Raw genomic sequence first — 17214 nt, 5'->3', positions numbered from 1 at the left:
AGGTGAAGAGGTATTAAGGAGTGTCTTAAAGGAGAACAGAGAGGTTTAGGGAGGAAATTCCAGAGCTTGGACCTTGGCAGCTGAAGGCACGGCCGTCAATGGTGGAGCAAAGAAAATCGGAGATGTGCAAGAGGCCAGAATTGGAGGAGCGCCGAGATCTCGGAGGGTTGTAGGGCTGTAGGAGGTTCCAGAGATAGAGAGAAGCGAGGCCATGGAGCGATTTGAAAACAAGGATGAGAATTTTAAATTCTTTGTTGTTGTTTACAGTCTTTATGTTGAAGATAAGATGGGGGTCAGAAGCCCAGCTTGGAGTCTAAAAGGCCGCCAAGGCTGCAAACCATGTGGTTCAGCCTGAGATGGTGGCCAGGGAAGGGGATGGAGTCAGAGCAAGGATATGGAACTTGTGGCAGGGGCCGAAGACAATGGCTTCTGTCTTGCTAATGTTCATTTTGTTGGACAAGCAGTCTGACTGCATAGAGGCAGCGGAGAGGTTGAGAGAGGTGATGGAGGGACAGAGCTGGGAACATTAACATGACAGTGGTGTAAATATTATGCCTGTGTCTTTGAAGAACATTATAGAAGAATGTGAGGAAGCATTGACAGTTATATAATAAGCAATAACTTAGTTCTGTTTCTATGATGAGGTGATGATGGGTAAATCAAAGACAAATGATATTCACTGGTTGTTTTTAATCAATATTCACACAGATTAACAATCACCTGTGAGCTAACCCGTTCTGAATGTGTAGTTAATAGATCAAATCACCAATGAGCCAGTCTCCTCAAAATCTAACTCCAGGAATTACATATAGATTGGTTTCTGCGCCTCACTTTAACTCTGCTCGTTAACTGGAATCCAATAATCTGACACTAGCTTGGATTGTTTTAGGAAAACTGCATGGATGTGGAACTTAAATGTGGTGATGGTGAACAATATTTCACACTGTGCAAAAAAGTACCAAACAGGTCTAATTGTGTGGTAAAAACAGGACAATGTAGGAATAGGCGTATTCCTAACCAAATCACTGAGGTCGACTCAGGAGAAACAATCCAACAGGTCTTTAATGAAGGATTTGACAAAGTACAGAAAACAACAAGGCTCGGTGTAGGAGAGACGTGGAACAGGTCTTACCCGAATGGGGACACCACGAGGACGGACTCGGCAGTCCCGTGATGTGCGACGTGACGTCATCGCGTTTGCCCGCGCTTAGGGCGGTCACGTGCTGTGCGATGTGACGTCATCGCGTTAGGTCGCGTTCTTAAAGGGGCAACGCCCCGTACACGTTCTTAAAGGGGCAACGCCCCGTACATGCAAACTCTATACAAACATAGTTAAAGGAAATTATGTATAATAAGTAAGAGACACTCGGCGGTACCGCTACAACACTACTGACCAATAGTGTGAATAGTCGGACTCAAATCTACTCATGATGTAGTCTACATGGATTTTAGCAAGGCTTTGACAAGGTCCCACATGGCAGATTGATCAGAAAAGTAAAAGCCCATGGGATCCAGGGGAAAGTGGCAAATTGGATCCAAAATTGGCTCAGTGGCAGGAAGCAAAGGGTAATGGTCGACGGGTGTTTTTGTGACTGGAAGACTGTTTCCAGTGGGGTTCTGCAGGGTTCAGTACTAGGTCCCTTGCTTTTTGTGGTATATATCAATGGTTTAGACTTCAGTGTAGGGAGCATGATTAAGAAGTTTGCAGATGATACGAAAATTGGCCGTGTGGTTGATAGTGAGGAAGAAAGCTGTAGACTGCAGGAAAATATCAATGGACTGGTCAGGTGAGCAAATAAGTGGTAAATGGAATTCAATCTGGAGAAGTTTGAGATAGTGCATTTGGGGAGGGCTAACAAGGCAAGTGAAAATACAATAAATGGTAGGATATTGAGAAGTATAGACAAACAGAGGGACCTTGGAGTGCATATCCGGGATCCCTGAAGATAGCAGGATGGTAGATAAGGTGGTTAACAAGGCATACGGGAGGGAGTACAGTGTTTTGAGGCAGTGAAGTGCAGAGAAATCTAAGTGAGACCTTCTTGGTCTATAGACCTTGTGTTGCGTTTTCAAAGATAATCCAGAGACCGTCAGCAGAGTTCAGTTCATGTTGCTTTTAATATGGCTGCCACACACACACACTTCCAGGCACAAGCAATCAAATACCTATACACAATACAATGATCACAGCACTATCAAACTCCATGTGCTCAGGCCAAGGCAATCGAGTATCTATCACCAAATGTCAGACATAACATTTCCTCCTTCCTCACAGAATTTCAAACATGAAATGTAGTGACAAAGTCCTGTAGGTGGCCAGGACGAGAATGTGTACGAACAGGCCGAGGTGTGGACTGGTGAGGAGCAGGCTGAGGCACAACATCTGCTTGAGGGTTGGCTGGCTGAGCCACATGTGCATCCCGCCACTCTGGGGGTAAGGCTTGCGGGTTAGGTCCGTATAATCCCGCATCAGGTGGTGCTGGCACCTTCCGAAGGCGTCTGGCATGCCACCGAGAGCCGTCAGTGAGGCAGAAAGTGGCTGGTCCAAGTTGGTGGCTGATTTGGAGAGGGGAGGACCAGAATGACGCCATCTTATTATTGTGGTGAGGCCTGCGGACTCTGACCCAATCGGAGACTGAGATGTTGGGCGCCTTGGCCCTCTTCGAATGGTCGAAGTGGAGTTTCATCTTCTCCTGCTGTCTAGCGACTGTGGCTTGAGCCGGTGGAGCAGGGCTCTGAGCTAGCGAGGGGCGGAGCCTGCCAAGGGGCAGCATGAGCTCACAGCCTAGCATGAGGGATGCGGGTGAGACCCCTGTAGTGGAATGCTGGGAGGCTCTGTAGTGCAGCAGTGTGTGGAGGAGGGTCTTGTCAAATGCACACCCCTGGGATAGGTGTGCTCTGAGGCCATTTTTCAGTGTCTGGTTAAAACGCTCCACCCCCCCATTTGACTCAGGGTGGTAGTACGCTGTGCGAATGTGACGGATGCCCTTGCTCTCAAGGTAAGAGGAGAGTTCCGAAGAGACCATTTGGGGACCATTGTCTGTGGTGATGGCCATTGGATGTCCCCAGCGGGAGAAGAGGGACTCAAGGATATCAATGATGACCCGAGAGGTGACGGAGCCCACGGCAGTGACCTCTGGCCATTTTGAGTGCAGGTCACCACTAGGAACCGTTGATGGTGGGGGACACCATGGATCTCCCCGCAGACATCCAGCTGCAGGTGCTCCCAGGGCTGAGAGGGCCAGGCAAGGGGTTGCAGTGGTGGGGGAGCTTGGTGGCCAGTCTTGCCACTTACAAGGCAGGCTGCACAGTCCTTGACCAGGGCCTCGATTTCCCTGTCGATACCCGGCCACCACACTAGGTCTCGGCATCGTTGTTTGAGCTTCACTATGCCCAAGTGGCCCTCATGCGCCATGGATAAAACACGCGCATGAAGGGCACTTGGGACCACAGTGCAGAGCCCACGTGCAACACAGGAGTCATTCCAGCAGGAGAGCTCTTCTTTAACTCTGGAGTAGGCAGACAGTTCCTCAGGCACCTTGCGAGGCCAGCCATCTCTGATGAAGGTGCACAGCTGGGAGAGGGCCGGATCCTGTTCAGAGGCCTCTTTGAGCTCCTGGAGAGAGACTGTGGTTTGGAGAGGCGTGTGCAGCATCTGGACGATATCCTGTTCCACATGTTCAGACCCGACGAGTGGGGCTGGGGCAGAGACAGTGCGGGAGAGCAGATCTGCAACAACATTGTCACGTCCTGGTGTGAACTGGAGACTGAAATTGTATTGGTGGAGGCAGTCAGACCAGCGGTGTAGACGCAGTGGTCTATGGCCCGTGCCGGCTGTCGACAGCAGGGCAGTGAGAGCCTGGTGATCGGTTCGCAGGGTGAAGGCACAGCCATACGTGTACAGGTGCCACCGCTCACATGCCCAGACGCACGCTAGCGCCTCACACTCGTCTACTGAGTACTTCTGTTCGGTGGGGCTAAGGGCTCGGGAGGCAAAGGCGATTGGTTTCTCCACTCCATTCTGTATCTGCGATAACACCACCCCCACAGCTGCAGCGGACGTGTCGCAGGTGATGAGGGTGGGGCTGGCGACGTCAAAGTGAGCCAACACTGGAGGCGACGTGAGCTGCGATTTGAGGAGGGGAACAGCTTCTGTACAGGCTTGTGACCACACCCAGGGCTCATCCTTTCGCAGGAGCTGGCGCAGTGGGGCTGTGGTGGCTGAGTACTGGGGCAAAAACTTCAGGTAGTACCTAGTCATGCCAAGGAAGGAGGCAACCTGTGCTGCAGAGCTGGGTTCTGGGATGCTGTGAATGGCATCCATGTTTGACTGGAGTGGGGATATACCGTCAGCCGACAACCGAAACCCCACAAATTCGAACTCTGAAACAGCAAAGACACACTTTTCGCCATTCAGTGTGAGCTTGTGTTTTGTTAGAGCTGTGAAAACTCTGTGAAGGCATTCGTCGTGAGTGGAGGTCGAGGGCCCATGCATGACGATGTCATCCAGGTAGATGGCCACCCCAGGAATGCCCGCGAGCACAGAGGACATCACCTTTTGGAAGCAGCTGGGTGCAGAGCTAAGTCCAAATGGCATCCTGGTGTACCGAAAGATGCCAGCATGTGTCACAAAAGCAGTGAGGTCCCTGCTGCTGGGGTGGAGGGGAACCTGTAGATAGCCCTGTCGAAGGTCCAGTTTCGAGTACAGGATGGAACCATAGAACTGCGTTGTGAGTTCCTCTGACGTGCGCAGTGGATACTTGTCAGGGATTACGGCCTTATTCACTGCTCGAAGATCAACACAGACGCGTAGACCACCTGACTTTTTCATTGCGACCACCAGGTTGGAGACCCATGGGGAGGCATCAACTGGTTCGATGATGCCGGCTCCAGTAGCTGCTTTAGTTCAGCTGTGACCCCGTCATGGAGAGCAAGCAGGATGCGGCGCAGTGGCTGAATGACAGGGGTAATGGTGGAGTCAACCATGGGCTGGTGGCTGAAGGCAGTCAGGCAGCCCAGACCCTCGAAGAGTGCTGGCCATGTTTGGCACCACGGTGAGGCGACGTGCAGAATTGCAGACCCGCCGGTGTCCAAGAGAGAAAAACCCAGGTCAGTGAAAAGATCCAGTCCCATCAGGTTAGCTCCTTGGCGTGCCACATGAAAACAAAAATCTGGCAAAACTTTTGTTCCATAGCGTACAGTGAGGTTAACTGAGCCCACTAGTCCAATTTTCGAATTACCATACCCGCAAAGGGTAGTGGAGGGCGCAGAGAGTGGCAGGGAGCTGAAAAAGCGTTTGAATGTGTCCACATTCAGCAGTGAGACGCTGGCACCGGTATCCAACAACAGCGGGATGCACACATCATTCAGGTTAATTGTGCATGACTTGAAAGCCACTACTGGCCCAGAGCTCACGTTGTGAATTATAGTGCTTGAGGACTGAGAGTGTTCATTTGTAGCAACCGGGGCAGAGCGGCAGACATTGGCAAAGTGATTTTGTTTTCCACAATTGCGACAGGCTTGACCGCGCGCTGGGCAATTCTGCGCTCTGGTAGCATGTGAACGAGATCCGCAGTTTCCACACTGTTGCCGCGGTAGCGCGCGTTGCTGCCGTCGCGCGAGCATTACCGTGTCAGAGCTGTTGGGGCCGAGGGTGCTGTCACTGGGTGTGTGTGCTAGTTTCACTGCACATTCGGCTGCAGACTCCACTTGAAAGGCAATGTTGACTGCCTGTGACAACGACAGATCGTCGGACTCGAGTAACAATCTTTCACGCACTCTCACGTTGTTTGTGTGCTCTATTAGTTGACCACACACCATCTCATCTTGTAGTGCACTGAACTTGCACGAGCTAGCTAACCCCCTCAAATTAGCCACGTATTGATGCACCGACTCGCCGAGGAGTTGGTGACGCTGTCTAAAAATGAATCGCCACAGGAGGGCACTTTGTGGGGCAGAGAAGTGTGTGCTTAACAGAGCCACAGCCTCATCATATGTTTGGATTGAGTCTGCTGTGCATAATGTCCCAAGAACACGCTGGCCCTCCGCTCCCAAGCAATGGGATAACAGTGCCTTTTTCCGAGCCGTACTCACAGTTTCTAGTCCAAGAGCAATGAGGTAGGTTTCAAAGGACTGTAACCAGCGAACCCATGGGATCGGGGGCTCACCTGGTAGTGCAAGGAAGGGAGGAGGTGGTGGAAGAGAGATTTCAGCCATCCTTGTCGCCAAATGTTGCGTTTTCAAAGATAATCCAGAGACCGGCAGCAGAGTTCAGTTCATGGTGCTTTTATACTGGCTGCCACACACACACACTTCCAGGCACAAGCAATTGAATACCTATACACAATACAATGATAACAGCATTATCAAACTCCATGTGCTCAGGCCAAGGCAATCGAGTACCTATCACCAATGTCAGACATAACACCTTGGTGAGTAGGGATGGGCCTGTAGGGAAGAGCCACCTCGGTGATGCCTGACTATAAGAGCCTCCAATCCAGCCTCTTCCATGTCCCCCTCCTCCTCTTCATAGCATAAGTACCATTGGAAAACCCACACCTCCAGTACAAAGCAAGGCTGAGTAAAACAAGCACAAAAGTCCTGATGCACCTCTGAAGTACTAAAGACATCAATAAGCAGGCAAAGCAACACCAGCCTTCAGTAGTAGCACACAAACATGGCCCCCTCAACGTGGTATCTGGCCGAGGGATACATTCCTGCAGCTCCTACCCACAGTTACAGTGGTGGTAATGATTAGGGATGGATTTGGAGCTGATGCTGGGGAAATGAATCAGAGTGGTTAACCATGGCCCCTTGAACCCATTTACATGTGGCAGATCGAGCTCCCAGTGGGCCTTAAAGTGGACCCTCAACTATCTATTCCCCAGACTATGGAACTCCTATTACTACTGTGTTTCTGTACTGCACCCCCCCCCCATCTTTAGTAACCATTTGCTCTATGGTACCCTGTTTCTGCTCAAGTTGCTCTCGTTGTCACAAGCATTCATTGCTGAATACTTCTGTGTCAATTCAACACTCTCAGGACTCTTCACACTATCTCTCGTCACCTTGTCCTACTCTGGGGAATGGTCCTCCCACTTCCTTTCCTCACTAACACACTCTGTCTCATCCTGCAATCAGCAATCCACAAACTCTTCAGCCTTCGAATGTGATGGAGTGTCATCTGCTCAAACCTTGAGCTTGATCTCAAACAGTTAGAGAGACTTGGGATGTGTGTGGTCATCCCAGACACATGAACAATCAGGACCTCCCACATCATGTAGGTGCCACACACCAGATGTCTCTCATATTAAACTGGTTTCTCTTAGAAGTTTAATGAAATGAAACACAGCAACTTAGGCCATCTGCACCTTACGGCTGAACTTCCCCCGAGGTTAAACTCCACAATCTCCTGTCCTTTCACACCCTCTGGCCACTAGCAGTTCAGGATTAACCTCTTTCAGTCAGCTCAAATGTATATTGTCTTAATTTACACAAATGCCACAGGTTAATACCAACAACTAATCACAACACTTACGTTACCAATTAGCTAACCTAATATCAGCTCAATACAGACCACAATAAGGACCAAATAAACAGGTTTAACAGTTCCAATTATTCATTTTTAATTCCAGACTTTAAAAAAAACTGAATTCAAATTCTTATTCTGCCATGTTGGGATTTTTAAAAATTCGTTTATGGGGTGTGGGCGTCACTGGCAAGGCCAGCATTTATTGCCCATCCCTAGTTGCCCTTGAGAAGGCGGTGGTGAGCCTCCTTCTTGAACTGCTGCAGTCCGTGTGGTGAGGGTGCTCCCACAGTGCTGTTAGGGAAGGAGTTCCAGGATTTTGACCCAGCGATGATGAAGGATCGACGATATATTTCCAAGTCAGGATGGTGTGTGACTTGGAAGGGAACTTGGAGGTGGTGGTGTTCCCATGCGCCTGCTGCACTTGTCCTTCTAGGTGGAAGAGGTCGCGGGTTTGGGAGGTGCTGCCGAAGAAGCCTTGGCGAGTGCATCTTGTAGATGGTACACACTGCAGCCACGGTGCACCGGTGGTGGAGGGAGTGAATGTTTAAGGTGGTGGATGGGGTGCCAATCAAATGGGTTGCTTTGTCCTGGATGATGCCAAGCTTCTTGAGTGTTGTTGGAGCTGCACTCATCCAGGCAAGTGGAACTCATATAGTCTGGATTATTAGTCCAGTAACATACCTGTATGGGGGCATTAAATATTTGAATATTTAGGCTGCCATATAATGTGCCTGGCATATGAAGGGCCATAGGAGACGCGTGCCGTTTTCGGCCCCAGCAGTCTGCCCTGGTTAGTTCAACCCCAGGTATTTTTAGTTCACCAACAGAGAAAGAATATGGGGAAGAGAAAACCTTGTTGTGTCCCATTGTCGGGGTTTGGTGGTATCGATCTGTAACGCTCCCCCGTCTGATGTGTTTTTCTTCCACCTCTCCTCTGCACTCAGAGCTTGAAGGTCTCCTTGGTTACGCAGTCTTCATTCTGTAACTGCTAATGACCCACAGGCCACTCATTGTGTGAACACAAAAATAATAATTACGCTCGAAAACAACTCTGCTGAAACTCTCCAATACTCTGCATCATTTGAGAGTGGTAACACTCTATGTAAAGGTTTATTCCTTTAACTCCATGCGACCCGTAATATTGTGTGCTGAGTGTTTCTACAAAAGTGATCAAACTGACCAGTGATAGACAATCTTGACCGATCACCTCTCACAAGTGTTCTGGAATATCCCCACTGCCTTTCAAGAAACGATGTAAAATATTCTGCAAGGTTTGGGTTAAGTTAAAAGGGGACACTGTGTTGATTTTTGGCTGTTTAACGTGAATCAGACAAAGACGTTCTTGTCTCTTTATATACTGCATCGCGGCCCATTTCAAAACATGCAGCCTGGAACAATCCGGCTGAATCGCAAATAGATGCCTTTTTCACACGGCTGTGGTGCCAGTTTGATCGGCCAAGGGAAAAAAATAACTGATGAAAATTTGCTTCATTCCTGCCTGCTCCAGGTAGATGTGAGGTTCGTTCTAACCAGAGTTGAGAGTACAGGCATCAGCTGAATGTACGACTGTCCATAAAGGGGAACTATTTCCCTATATTATCTTCACATTTTAGTTCAGTGACTGGGCTTCAAGCCCTGAGTGCAGGGGAGAGATAGAAGAAAAACGCATTAGACAGGGGAGCGTTACAGATCATTACCCCCAAACCCCACAATGGGACACAAGTAGCATAGTGGTTAGGTCACTGGACTAGTAATCCAGAGGCCTGGACTAATAATCCAGAGAGAAGAGTTCAAAATCCCACCATGGCAGCTGGGGCATTTAAATTCAGTTAAATAAATCTGGAATGAAAAGCTAGTATCAGTAATGGTGACCATGAAACTACCGGACTGTTGTAAAAACCCATCTGGTTCACTAATGTCCTTTAGGGAAGGAAATCTGCCGTCCTTACCCGGTCTGGCCTATATGTGACTCCAGACCCACAGCAATGTGGACTCTTAACTGCCCTCTGAAATGGCTCGCCACCTTCTCGAGGGCAATTAGGGGTGGGCAATAAATGCTGGCCTTGTCAGCGACGCCCACATCCCGTGAATGAATACAAAAAAAATTATATGGCAGCCCAAATATTTAATGCTCCGATACAGTAGTGTGGTGGTTATGTTACTGGATTAATAATACTGAGCTTTAATTGGGATTTAGTAATTAAGGTGTATTTTCCTTTTGGTAATGATTTGATTGGGTTTTAGTATTCAGGTACAAAGTATTAAGATAGAATCTACAGCACAGAAACAGGCCATTTGGTCTATGCTGGTGTTTATTCTCCACACGAGCCTCCTCCCACTCTAATTACCTCCTCCTACCCTGCCCTCCCCCCCCCCATGCCTCTATTCCCTATGGCATGCATCAAGCCTCCCCTTCAGTGCATCAATGCTCCCCGCTTCAACCCCTCCACGTGGCAGCGAGTTCCACGTACTTCTCACCACTCTTTCTTTATTTGGTCCGTTAGTGACTATCTTATGTTTCTGCCCCCTTGTTCTGGACTCACCCACAAGTGGAAGCAGTTTCTCCACATCCACCCCTTCATTATTTTAAAGACCTCTATCAGGTCTTCTCTTAGTCTTCGTCTGTAACAGATGAAAGATCCCCAGCCTGGTCAGTCTTTCCTGATAGTTGCTTCCTCTCAATTCTGGTAACATCCTTGTAAATCTTTTCTGCACTTTCCCCAGTGCTTCAATAACATTAGTATCTATAACATGGAGACCAGAACTGTACATCATGCCCCAAGTGGGGTCTAACCAAGGTTCTGTATAAGTTTAACATCATCTTCCTGCTGGTGTATTCTAGTCTTCTAGAAATCAACTCCCGTTCTTTGATTGTGATTTTTATTGCCTCATCAACTTGTGTTGCTTATATTTTTTCATATATATCATGGCTGAAGTTACAGCACTTGCGTGCTTATGCCCGATGTTATAATCAATAATGGATATAGCGTGGGCTATGTGTAGATTATTGGTCCAATTAGCAGAGCAAGTAGAGACCTGAGGGAGCCAAAGTGTAGCAGCACTGTCAATACTCTCAGTCTCATTATACAATTCATTATTTTGATTTATTGTTTTTATTCACAGAAATGGAGAAAATGTTTAATCTCGGTCGCTCCCCCTTCCTAGACAATTGTTTGTGTTAACACAATAGAGCGAAATGTATAAACCGTTCACAAAACCACAAGTGTTGGCCACAGAATGGCCCTGACTGGTTATGTTGTTGTATTACTGGGAGCCTCACTCAGCTTGAGAGAAGATTGTCACGCGATTTAGCTTCACCCGCGCAACTGAGTTAATCGGGAAGGTTAAGTCAACGTGTGACAATTCTCGGTGATGTTCTAGGCTTCCAGGTTTCCAAGTTGTAGAGTGCTGGAGCTCCCTGCCTGGGAGAGAGAGGCATGAGGGACTTGCATTCCCTGTAGACATGTGAGGGAAGGCTTGGCGTCGGAGAGTATTAAGTGAAAGAAAGAACAAACTTGTATTTAAAAACCACCTTTCATGACATCGTAAAGCAGTTTACACTTTTGAAGTGCAGTCACTGTTATTTTGTAGGAAACGCGGCAGCCAATTCGCGCATAGCAAGATCCCACAAACAGCACTATGATAATCACCAGATAATCTATTTTAGTGATGTATGTTGAGGGATAAATATTGGCCAGGGCACCTGAATAACTCCCCTGCTCTTCTTTGAATAGTGCCACGGAATCTTTAACATCCACCTGAGAGAGCAGATGGAGCCTCGGTTTAACGTCTCATCTGAAAGACGGCACCTCCGACAGTGCAGCATTCCCCCAGTGCTGCACTGGAGTGTCAGCCTAGATTATGTGCTCAAGTTTCTTGCCTATTGTCACTGCAGCAATACACTGGGTTGATGATTCCAATAATTCTTGTACCTGAAGCCCCAAAACCCTATCCTGTATTTATCAGCTACTGACCCAAATTCCGGAAAGATGCAAATCCTCTGAATCTGCTGACACTGGGGGAAGAATTTCTCTGGTCTGTGTGTGTAGCAGCATTGTTAATGCACTCCAAACAAATGTGATTATGAGGTTACCACACGTAACGACTGGACCTCCCCAATTGTCCTCATCATGTTCGCTACTCCAATTTTAATCACAGAAATCACAGAAACCTCACAGTGCAGATAGAGGCCATTTCGGCCCATCGAGCCTGCACCGACACATATCCCACCCCCGATCCCCATAACCCCTACACCAACACATATCCCACCCTATCCCCGTAACCCCACGTATTTAATCCCCCTAACACTAAGGGTCAATTTTATCATAGCCAATCAACCTAACCTGCACATCTTTGGACTGTGGGAGGAAACCGGAGCACCCGGAGGAAACCCACGCAAACACGGGGAGAATGTGCAAACTCCACACAGACAGTCACCCGAGGACCGGATTCGAACCCGGGTCCCTGGAGCTGTGAGGCAACAGTGCTAACCACTATGCCACTTAAAAACTTGGACCTCTTGATGTTGATACCCTTGTCCAAGTCACTTACGAATATTATAACTAGAAGCAGCACCAAGAGCAATCCATGAGGAGCCCCGCTGTCAATATTTTTCCTGCTCATGACTGCTCTCTGTCTCCCGTTTCTAAGCCAGGCTTCTACCCAGAGCCCTGCTCTGCCACCCATTCCATGACTTATCACCTTAGCCATTAATCTCCGATGTGGAACCTTGTCAAAAGCCTTTTGAAAGTCCAGGTCTATAACACCCACTGCATTATTCTTGTCAAATACGGCAGTAATACCTTCAAAAACATCGAGAAAGTTAATTAAGCGTGACCTCCCTTCCTGAACCGACCTGGGCAAGTTGTACTTTTCCAGTTATTTCCATGCTAAATCCTTTCAAATAGTTTTAAAGGTTGTCCCTGTGACTGATACTAAACTGACCACTCTATAGTCCAAGTACGTTTGTTAATCCTTTTCTTCAAATAATGGAGGTGTGTTTGTCAACTTGCCCAGGCTCTCTCCTGAATCTGGCAAATGATTAACTCTGCTACTTCCAGCCTCACTCATTTCTCTTTATAATTATGGATGGATGCGTTAGCCTAGTTTAGATCTGTTATGAACATTGTATAGCTCCTCCTCGAACCAACCCTGGAAATCTGCTCCTTGATTTAGTTTCACCTCTCTTCCATTCCTCTGTAAAGACAGGTAAAATTCTAATACCAATGTACACATACAACCTATATGTAGTCTATACATACAGCCTATATATGCAATCTACACATCAACCTACGATATACAGTCTACACATACAACTCATATATACCCCTCCCTGTGGCAAAACAGCCCTGCTCCAACAATCCTCTTCATAAAGAAATGACTCCGAACCTCCCACCTCATTCAGTGATAATTTAAAATTGATGATCCCTCGTCGTTGATTCCCCAACCAAAGGAATCTCTAATCACCTGATAAACACCTTTCATAATTTTAAACTTAATTTTTAAACTATCAATTAAATCTCCTCTTTGCCTTCTCTGTTCTAGTTCAGCTTACATAGAATCATAGAAAGTTACAGCACGGAAGGAGGCCATTTCGGCCCATCGTGTCCGCACCGGCCAACAAAGAGCTATCCAGCCTAATCCCACTTCCCAGCTCTTGGTCCGTAGACCTGCAGGTTACAGCATCCCAAGTGCACATCCAAGTACTTTGTAAATGTGGTTAGGGTTCCTGCCTCTACCACCCTTTCAGGCAGTGAGTGCCAGACCCCCACAACCCTCTGCGTGAAGAAATTTCCCCTCAAATCCCCTCTAAACCTTCCCCCAATTACTTTAAATCTGTGCCCCCTGGTTTTTGACCCCTCTGCTAAGGGAAATAGGTCCTTTCTATCCACTTTATCTAGGCCCCTCATAATTTTATACACCTCAATAAGGTCTCCCCTCAGCCTCCTCTGTTCCAAGGAAAACAGACCCAGCCTATCCAGTCTTTCCTCATAGCTAAGATTCTCTACTCCTGGCAACATCCTTGTAAATCTCCTCTGTATCCTCTCTAGTGCAATCACATCTTTCCTGTAATGTGGTGACCAGAACTGCACGCAGTACTCTAGCTGAGGCTGAGCTCGTGTTCTCAAGTCCAGAGTGGGGATTTAACCCACAACATTCTGACTCAGAGGCAAGTGTCCTGCCAGCTGAGCCAAGCTGGCACTTAGGCAATAAAAGAGTAATACTTCCATGCCCTCATTTTTAGATAGATGTCAGGAGCACGTGTGGCAAAATTGCTCACAAAGGTCCTGGCCTCCCTCCTGGGTGTTTTTCGAGGCTGTGATAAATTCCAAAGAGGACCACCCACCTTCCACAGGGAGGCCCAAACCTTCCGCATCAATGGAGATCGGGTGGGCCGTTTCACTAGCGCCCGTTTAGTGGGACCGTCCAAGACCAATTTCTACCCTGCCGCCGTCACAACCTCCCCTTCTTTGATGGTGAGCTGCAGCCCTTTAAGAGCTGGTTTTACGACCCCCAGCCGAGTATGCTGCAGGCCAAGCTCCCTCACAGCCCAGTCAAGATAGGGGCAGAGCTTAGATCGCAAGGTTGTGTGTAGCCCACCCTCCCCTGTGCCGCACGAATGCCTGTGTCTAATATTCCAGCCAACGCGTGCAGTGAAGTGTGCCTTTCTTTCTCACCCACCCCAAACTGATACTTTAACCATACTTTGGCTAAGAATACATCTTTCACCAACCTATCTTAAATTGCAAGCACACCCACTGTCATAAATCGCAACTTCTACAAGAAGTAACTCAGGAAGTACTGCTGAACGGCCAGCTGAGGGTGCCGCCCGAGGAGTATAAATACTAGGGCGTGGGCCCAGCTTGGCCAGAGACAGTCTGGAAACAGGAAGCTAGTGGCTACTAACTAGACCTCCATGTTTTGTTACAAGTCGATTAAAGCCTTGCCTTATGTACAACCAAGTGCGTAGTGAGTCTTTATTACGTCACCCACCATCTCGACAGTCTGCCCCGTGCCAAATGCAGTTGTGCCAACATCAGATACTCCCCATATCATCATGTCTATTCTCAGCCACTCAGCAGCACCTCCCAAACCCGCGAGCTCCACCACCTAGAAGGACACGGGCAGCAGGCGCATGGGAACACCACATCTCCAAGTTCCCCTCCAAGTTACACACCATCCCAGTGATTATTTTTTATTCCTTCCTGGGATGTGAGCATTGCTGGCAAGGCCAGCATTTATTACCCATCCCTAATTGCCCTTGAGAAGATGGTGGTGAGCCGCCTTCCTGAACCGCTGCAGTCCGTGTGGTGAAGGTACTCCCACAGTGCTGTTAGAGAGGGAGTTCCAGGATTTTGACCCAGTGACGATGAAGGATCAGCGATATATTTCCAAGTCAGGATGCTGTGTAACTTGGAGGGGAATTCGCAGGTGGTGGTGTTCCCATGCACCAACTGCCCTTGTCCTAGGCAGTAGAAGTCACGGGTTTGGGAGGTGCTGTCGAAGAAGCCTTGGCGAGTTGCTGCAGTGCATCTTGTAGATGATACACACTGCAGCCACGGTACACCGGTGGTGGAGGGAGTGAATGTTTAAGGTGGTGGATGGGGTACCAATCAAGTGTGCTGCTTTGTCCTGGATGGTGTCGAGCTTCTTGAGTGTTGTTGGAACTGCACTCATCCAGGCAAGTGGAGAGTATTCCATCACACTCTGGACTTGTGTCTTGTAGATGGTGGAAAGGCGTTGGGGAGTCAGTTGGTGAGACAATTGTCACAGAATACCTAGCCTCTGACCTGCTCTTGTTGCCACAGTATTTATGTGGCTGGTCCAGTTAAGTTTCTGGTCAATGATGACTCCCAGAATGTTGATGGTGGGGGATTTGTCGATGGTAATGCCATTGAATGTCAGGGGGCGGTGATTAGACTCTTGTTTGTTGGAGATAGTCATTGCCTGGCACTTGTGTGGTGCGAATGTTACTTGCCACATATCAGCCCAAGCCTGAATGTCATCCAGGTCTTGCTGCATGCAGGCATGGACTGCTTCATTATCTAAGGAGTTGCGAATGGAATGAACACTGTGCAATCATCAGCGAACATCCCCACTTCTGACCTTATGATTGAGGGAAGGTCATTGATGAAGCAGCTGAAGATGGTTGGGCCTAGGACACTGCTCTGACGAACTCCTGCAGCGATGTCCTGGGACTGTGATGATTGACCGCCAACAACTATAACCATCTTCCTTTTTGCTAGTTATGACTCTAGTCAGTGGAAAATTTTCCCCCTGATTCCCAGTGACTTCAATTTTACTAGGGCTCCTTGATGCCACACTCGGTCAAATGCTGACAAGGGCAGTCACTCTCACCTCACCTCTGGAATTCAGCTGTAATGAGGTCTGGAGCCGAGTGGTCCTGGCGGAAGCCAAACTGAGCATCAGTGAGCAGGTTATTGGTGAGTAAGTGCCACTTGATAGCACTGTCAACAACACCTTCCATCACTTTGCTGATGATTGAGGGTAGACTGATGGGGCAGCAATTGGCCGGATTGGATTTGTCCTGCTTTTTGTGGACAGGACATACCTGGGCAGTTTTCCACATTGTCGGGTAGATGCCAGTGTTGTACCTGTACTGGAACAGCTTTGGTAGAGGCGCGGCTAGTTCTGGAGCACAAGTCTTCAGCACGATAGCCGGGATGTTGTCGGGGCCCATAGCCTTTGCTGCATCCAGTGCGCTCAGCTGTTTCTTGATATCACGTGGAGTGAATCGAATTGGCTGAAGACTGGCTTCTGTGGTGGTGGGAACCTCAGGAGTAGGCCGATATGGATCATCCACTCAGCATTCTGGCTGAAGATGGTTGCAAATGCTTCAGCTTTGTCTTTTGCACTCACGTGCTGGGCTCCACCATCATTGAGGATGGGATATTCATGGAGCCTCCTCCTCCTGTTAGTTGTTTAATGGTCCACCACCATTCGTGTGGCAGGACTGCAGAGCTTTGATCTGATTTGTTGATTGTGGGATCGCTTAGCTCTATCTATAGTATACTGCTTCCGCTGTTTAGCATGCATGTAGTCCTGTGTTGCAGCTTCCCCAGGTTGGCACCTCATTTTTATGTACACCTGGTGCTGCTCCTGGCATGCTCTTCTACACCCCTCATTGAACCAGGGTTGGTCCCCTGGCTTGATGGTAATGGTAGAGTGAGGAATATGCCAGGCCATGAGGCTATAGAATGTTGTGGAATACAATTCTGCTGCTGCTGATGGCCCACAGCGCCTCATGGATGCCCAGTTTTGAGCTGCTAGATCTGTTATGAATCTATCCCATTTAGCACGGTGGTAGTGCCACACAACACGACGGAGGGTGTCCTCAGTGTGAAGATGGGACTTCGTCTCCACAAGGACTGTGCGGTGGTCACTGCTACCAATGCTGTCATGGACAGATGTATCTGCGACAGGTAGATTGGTGAGGACGAGGTCAAGTAGGTTTTTCCCTTGTGTTGGTTCTCTCACCACCTGTTGCAGGCCCAGATTGGCAGTTATGTCCTTCAGGACTCGGCCAGCTCGGTCAGTAGCGGTGCTACCGAGCCACTCTTGGTAATGGACATTGAAGTCCCCCACCCAGAGTACATTCTGTACCCTTGCTACTCTCAGTGCTTCTTCCAAGTGGTGTTCAACATGGAGGAGTACTGATTCAT

Source organism: Somniosus microcephalus, chromosome 32 (assembly GCF_052327205.1).
Source record: "Somniosus microcephalus isolate GS21.2 chromosome 32, FLI_Smic_1.0, whole genome shotgun sequence".
Lineage (NCBI taxonomy): Eukaryota > Metazoa > Chordata > Chondrichthyes > Squaliformes > Somniosidae > Somniosus > Somniosus microcephalus.
Note: the sequence above shows the minus strand (reverse complement) of the source record.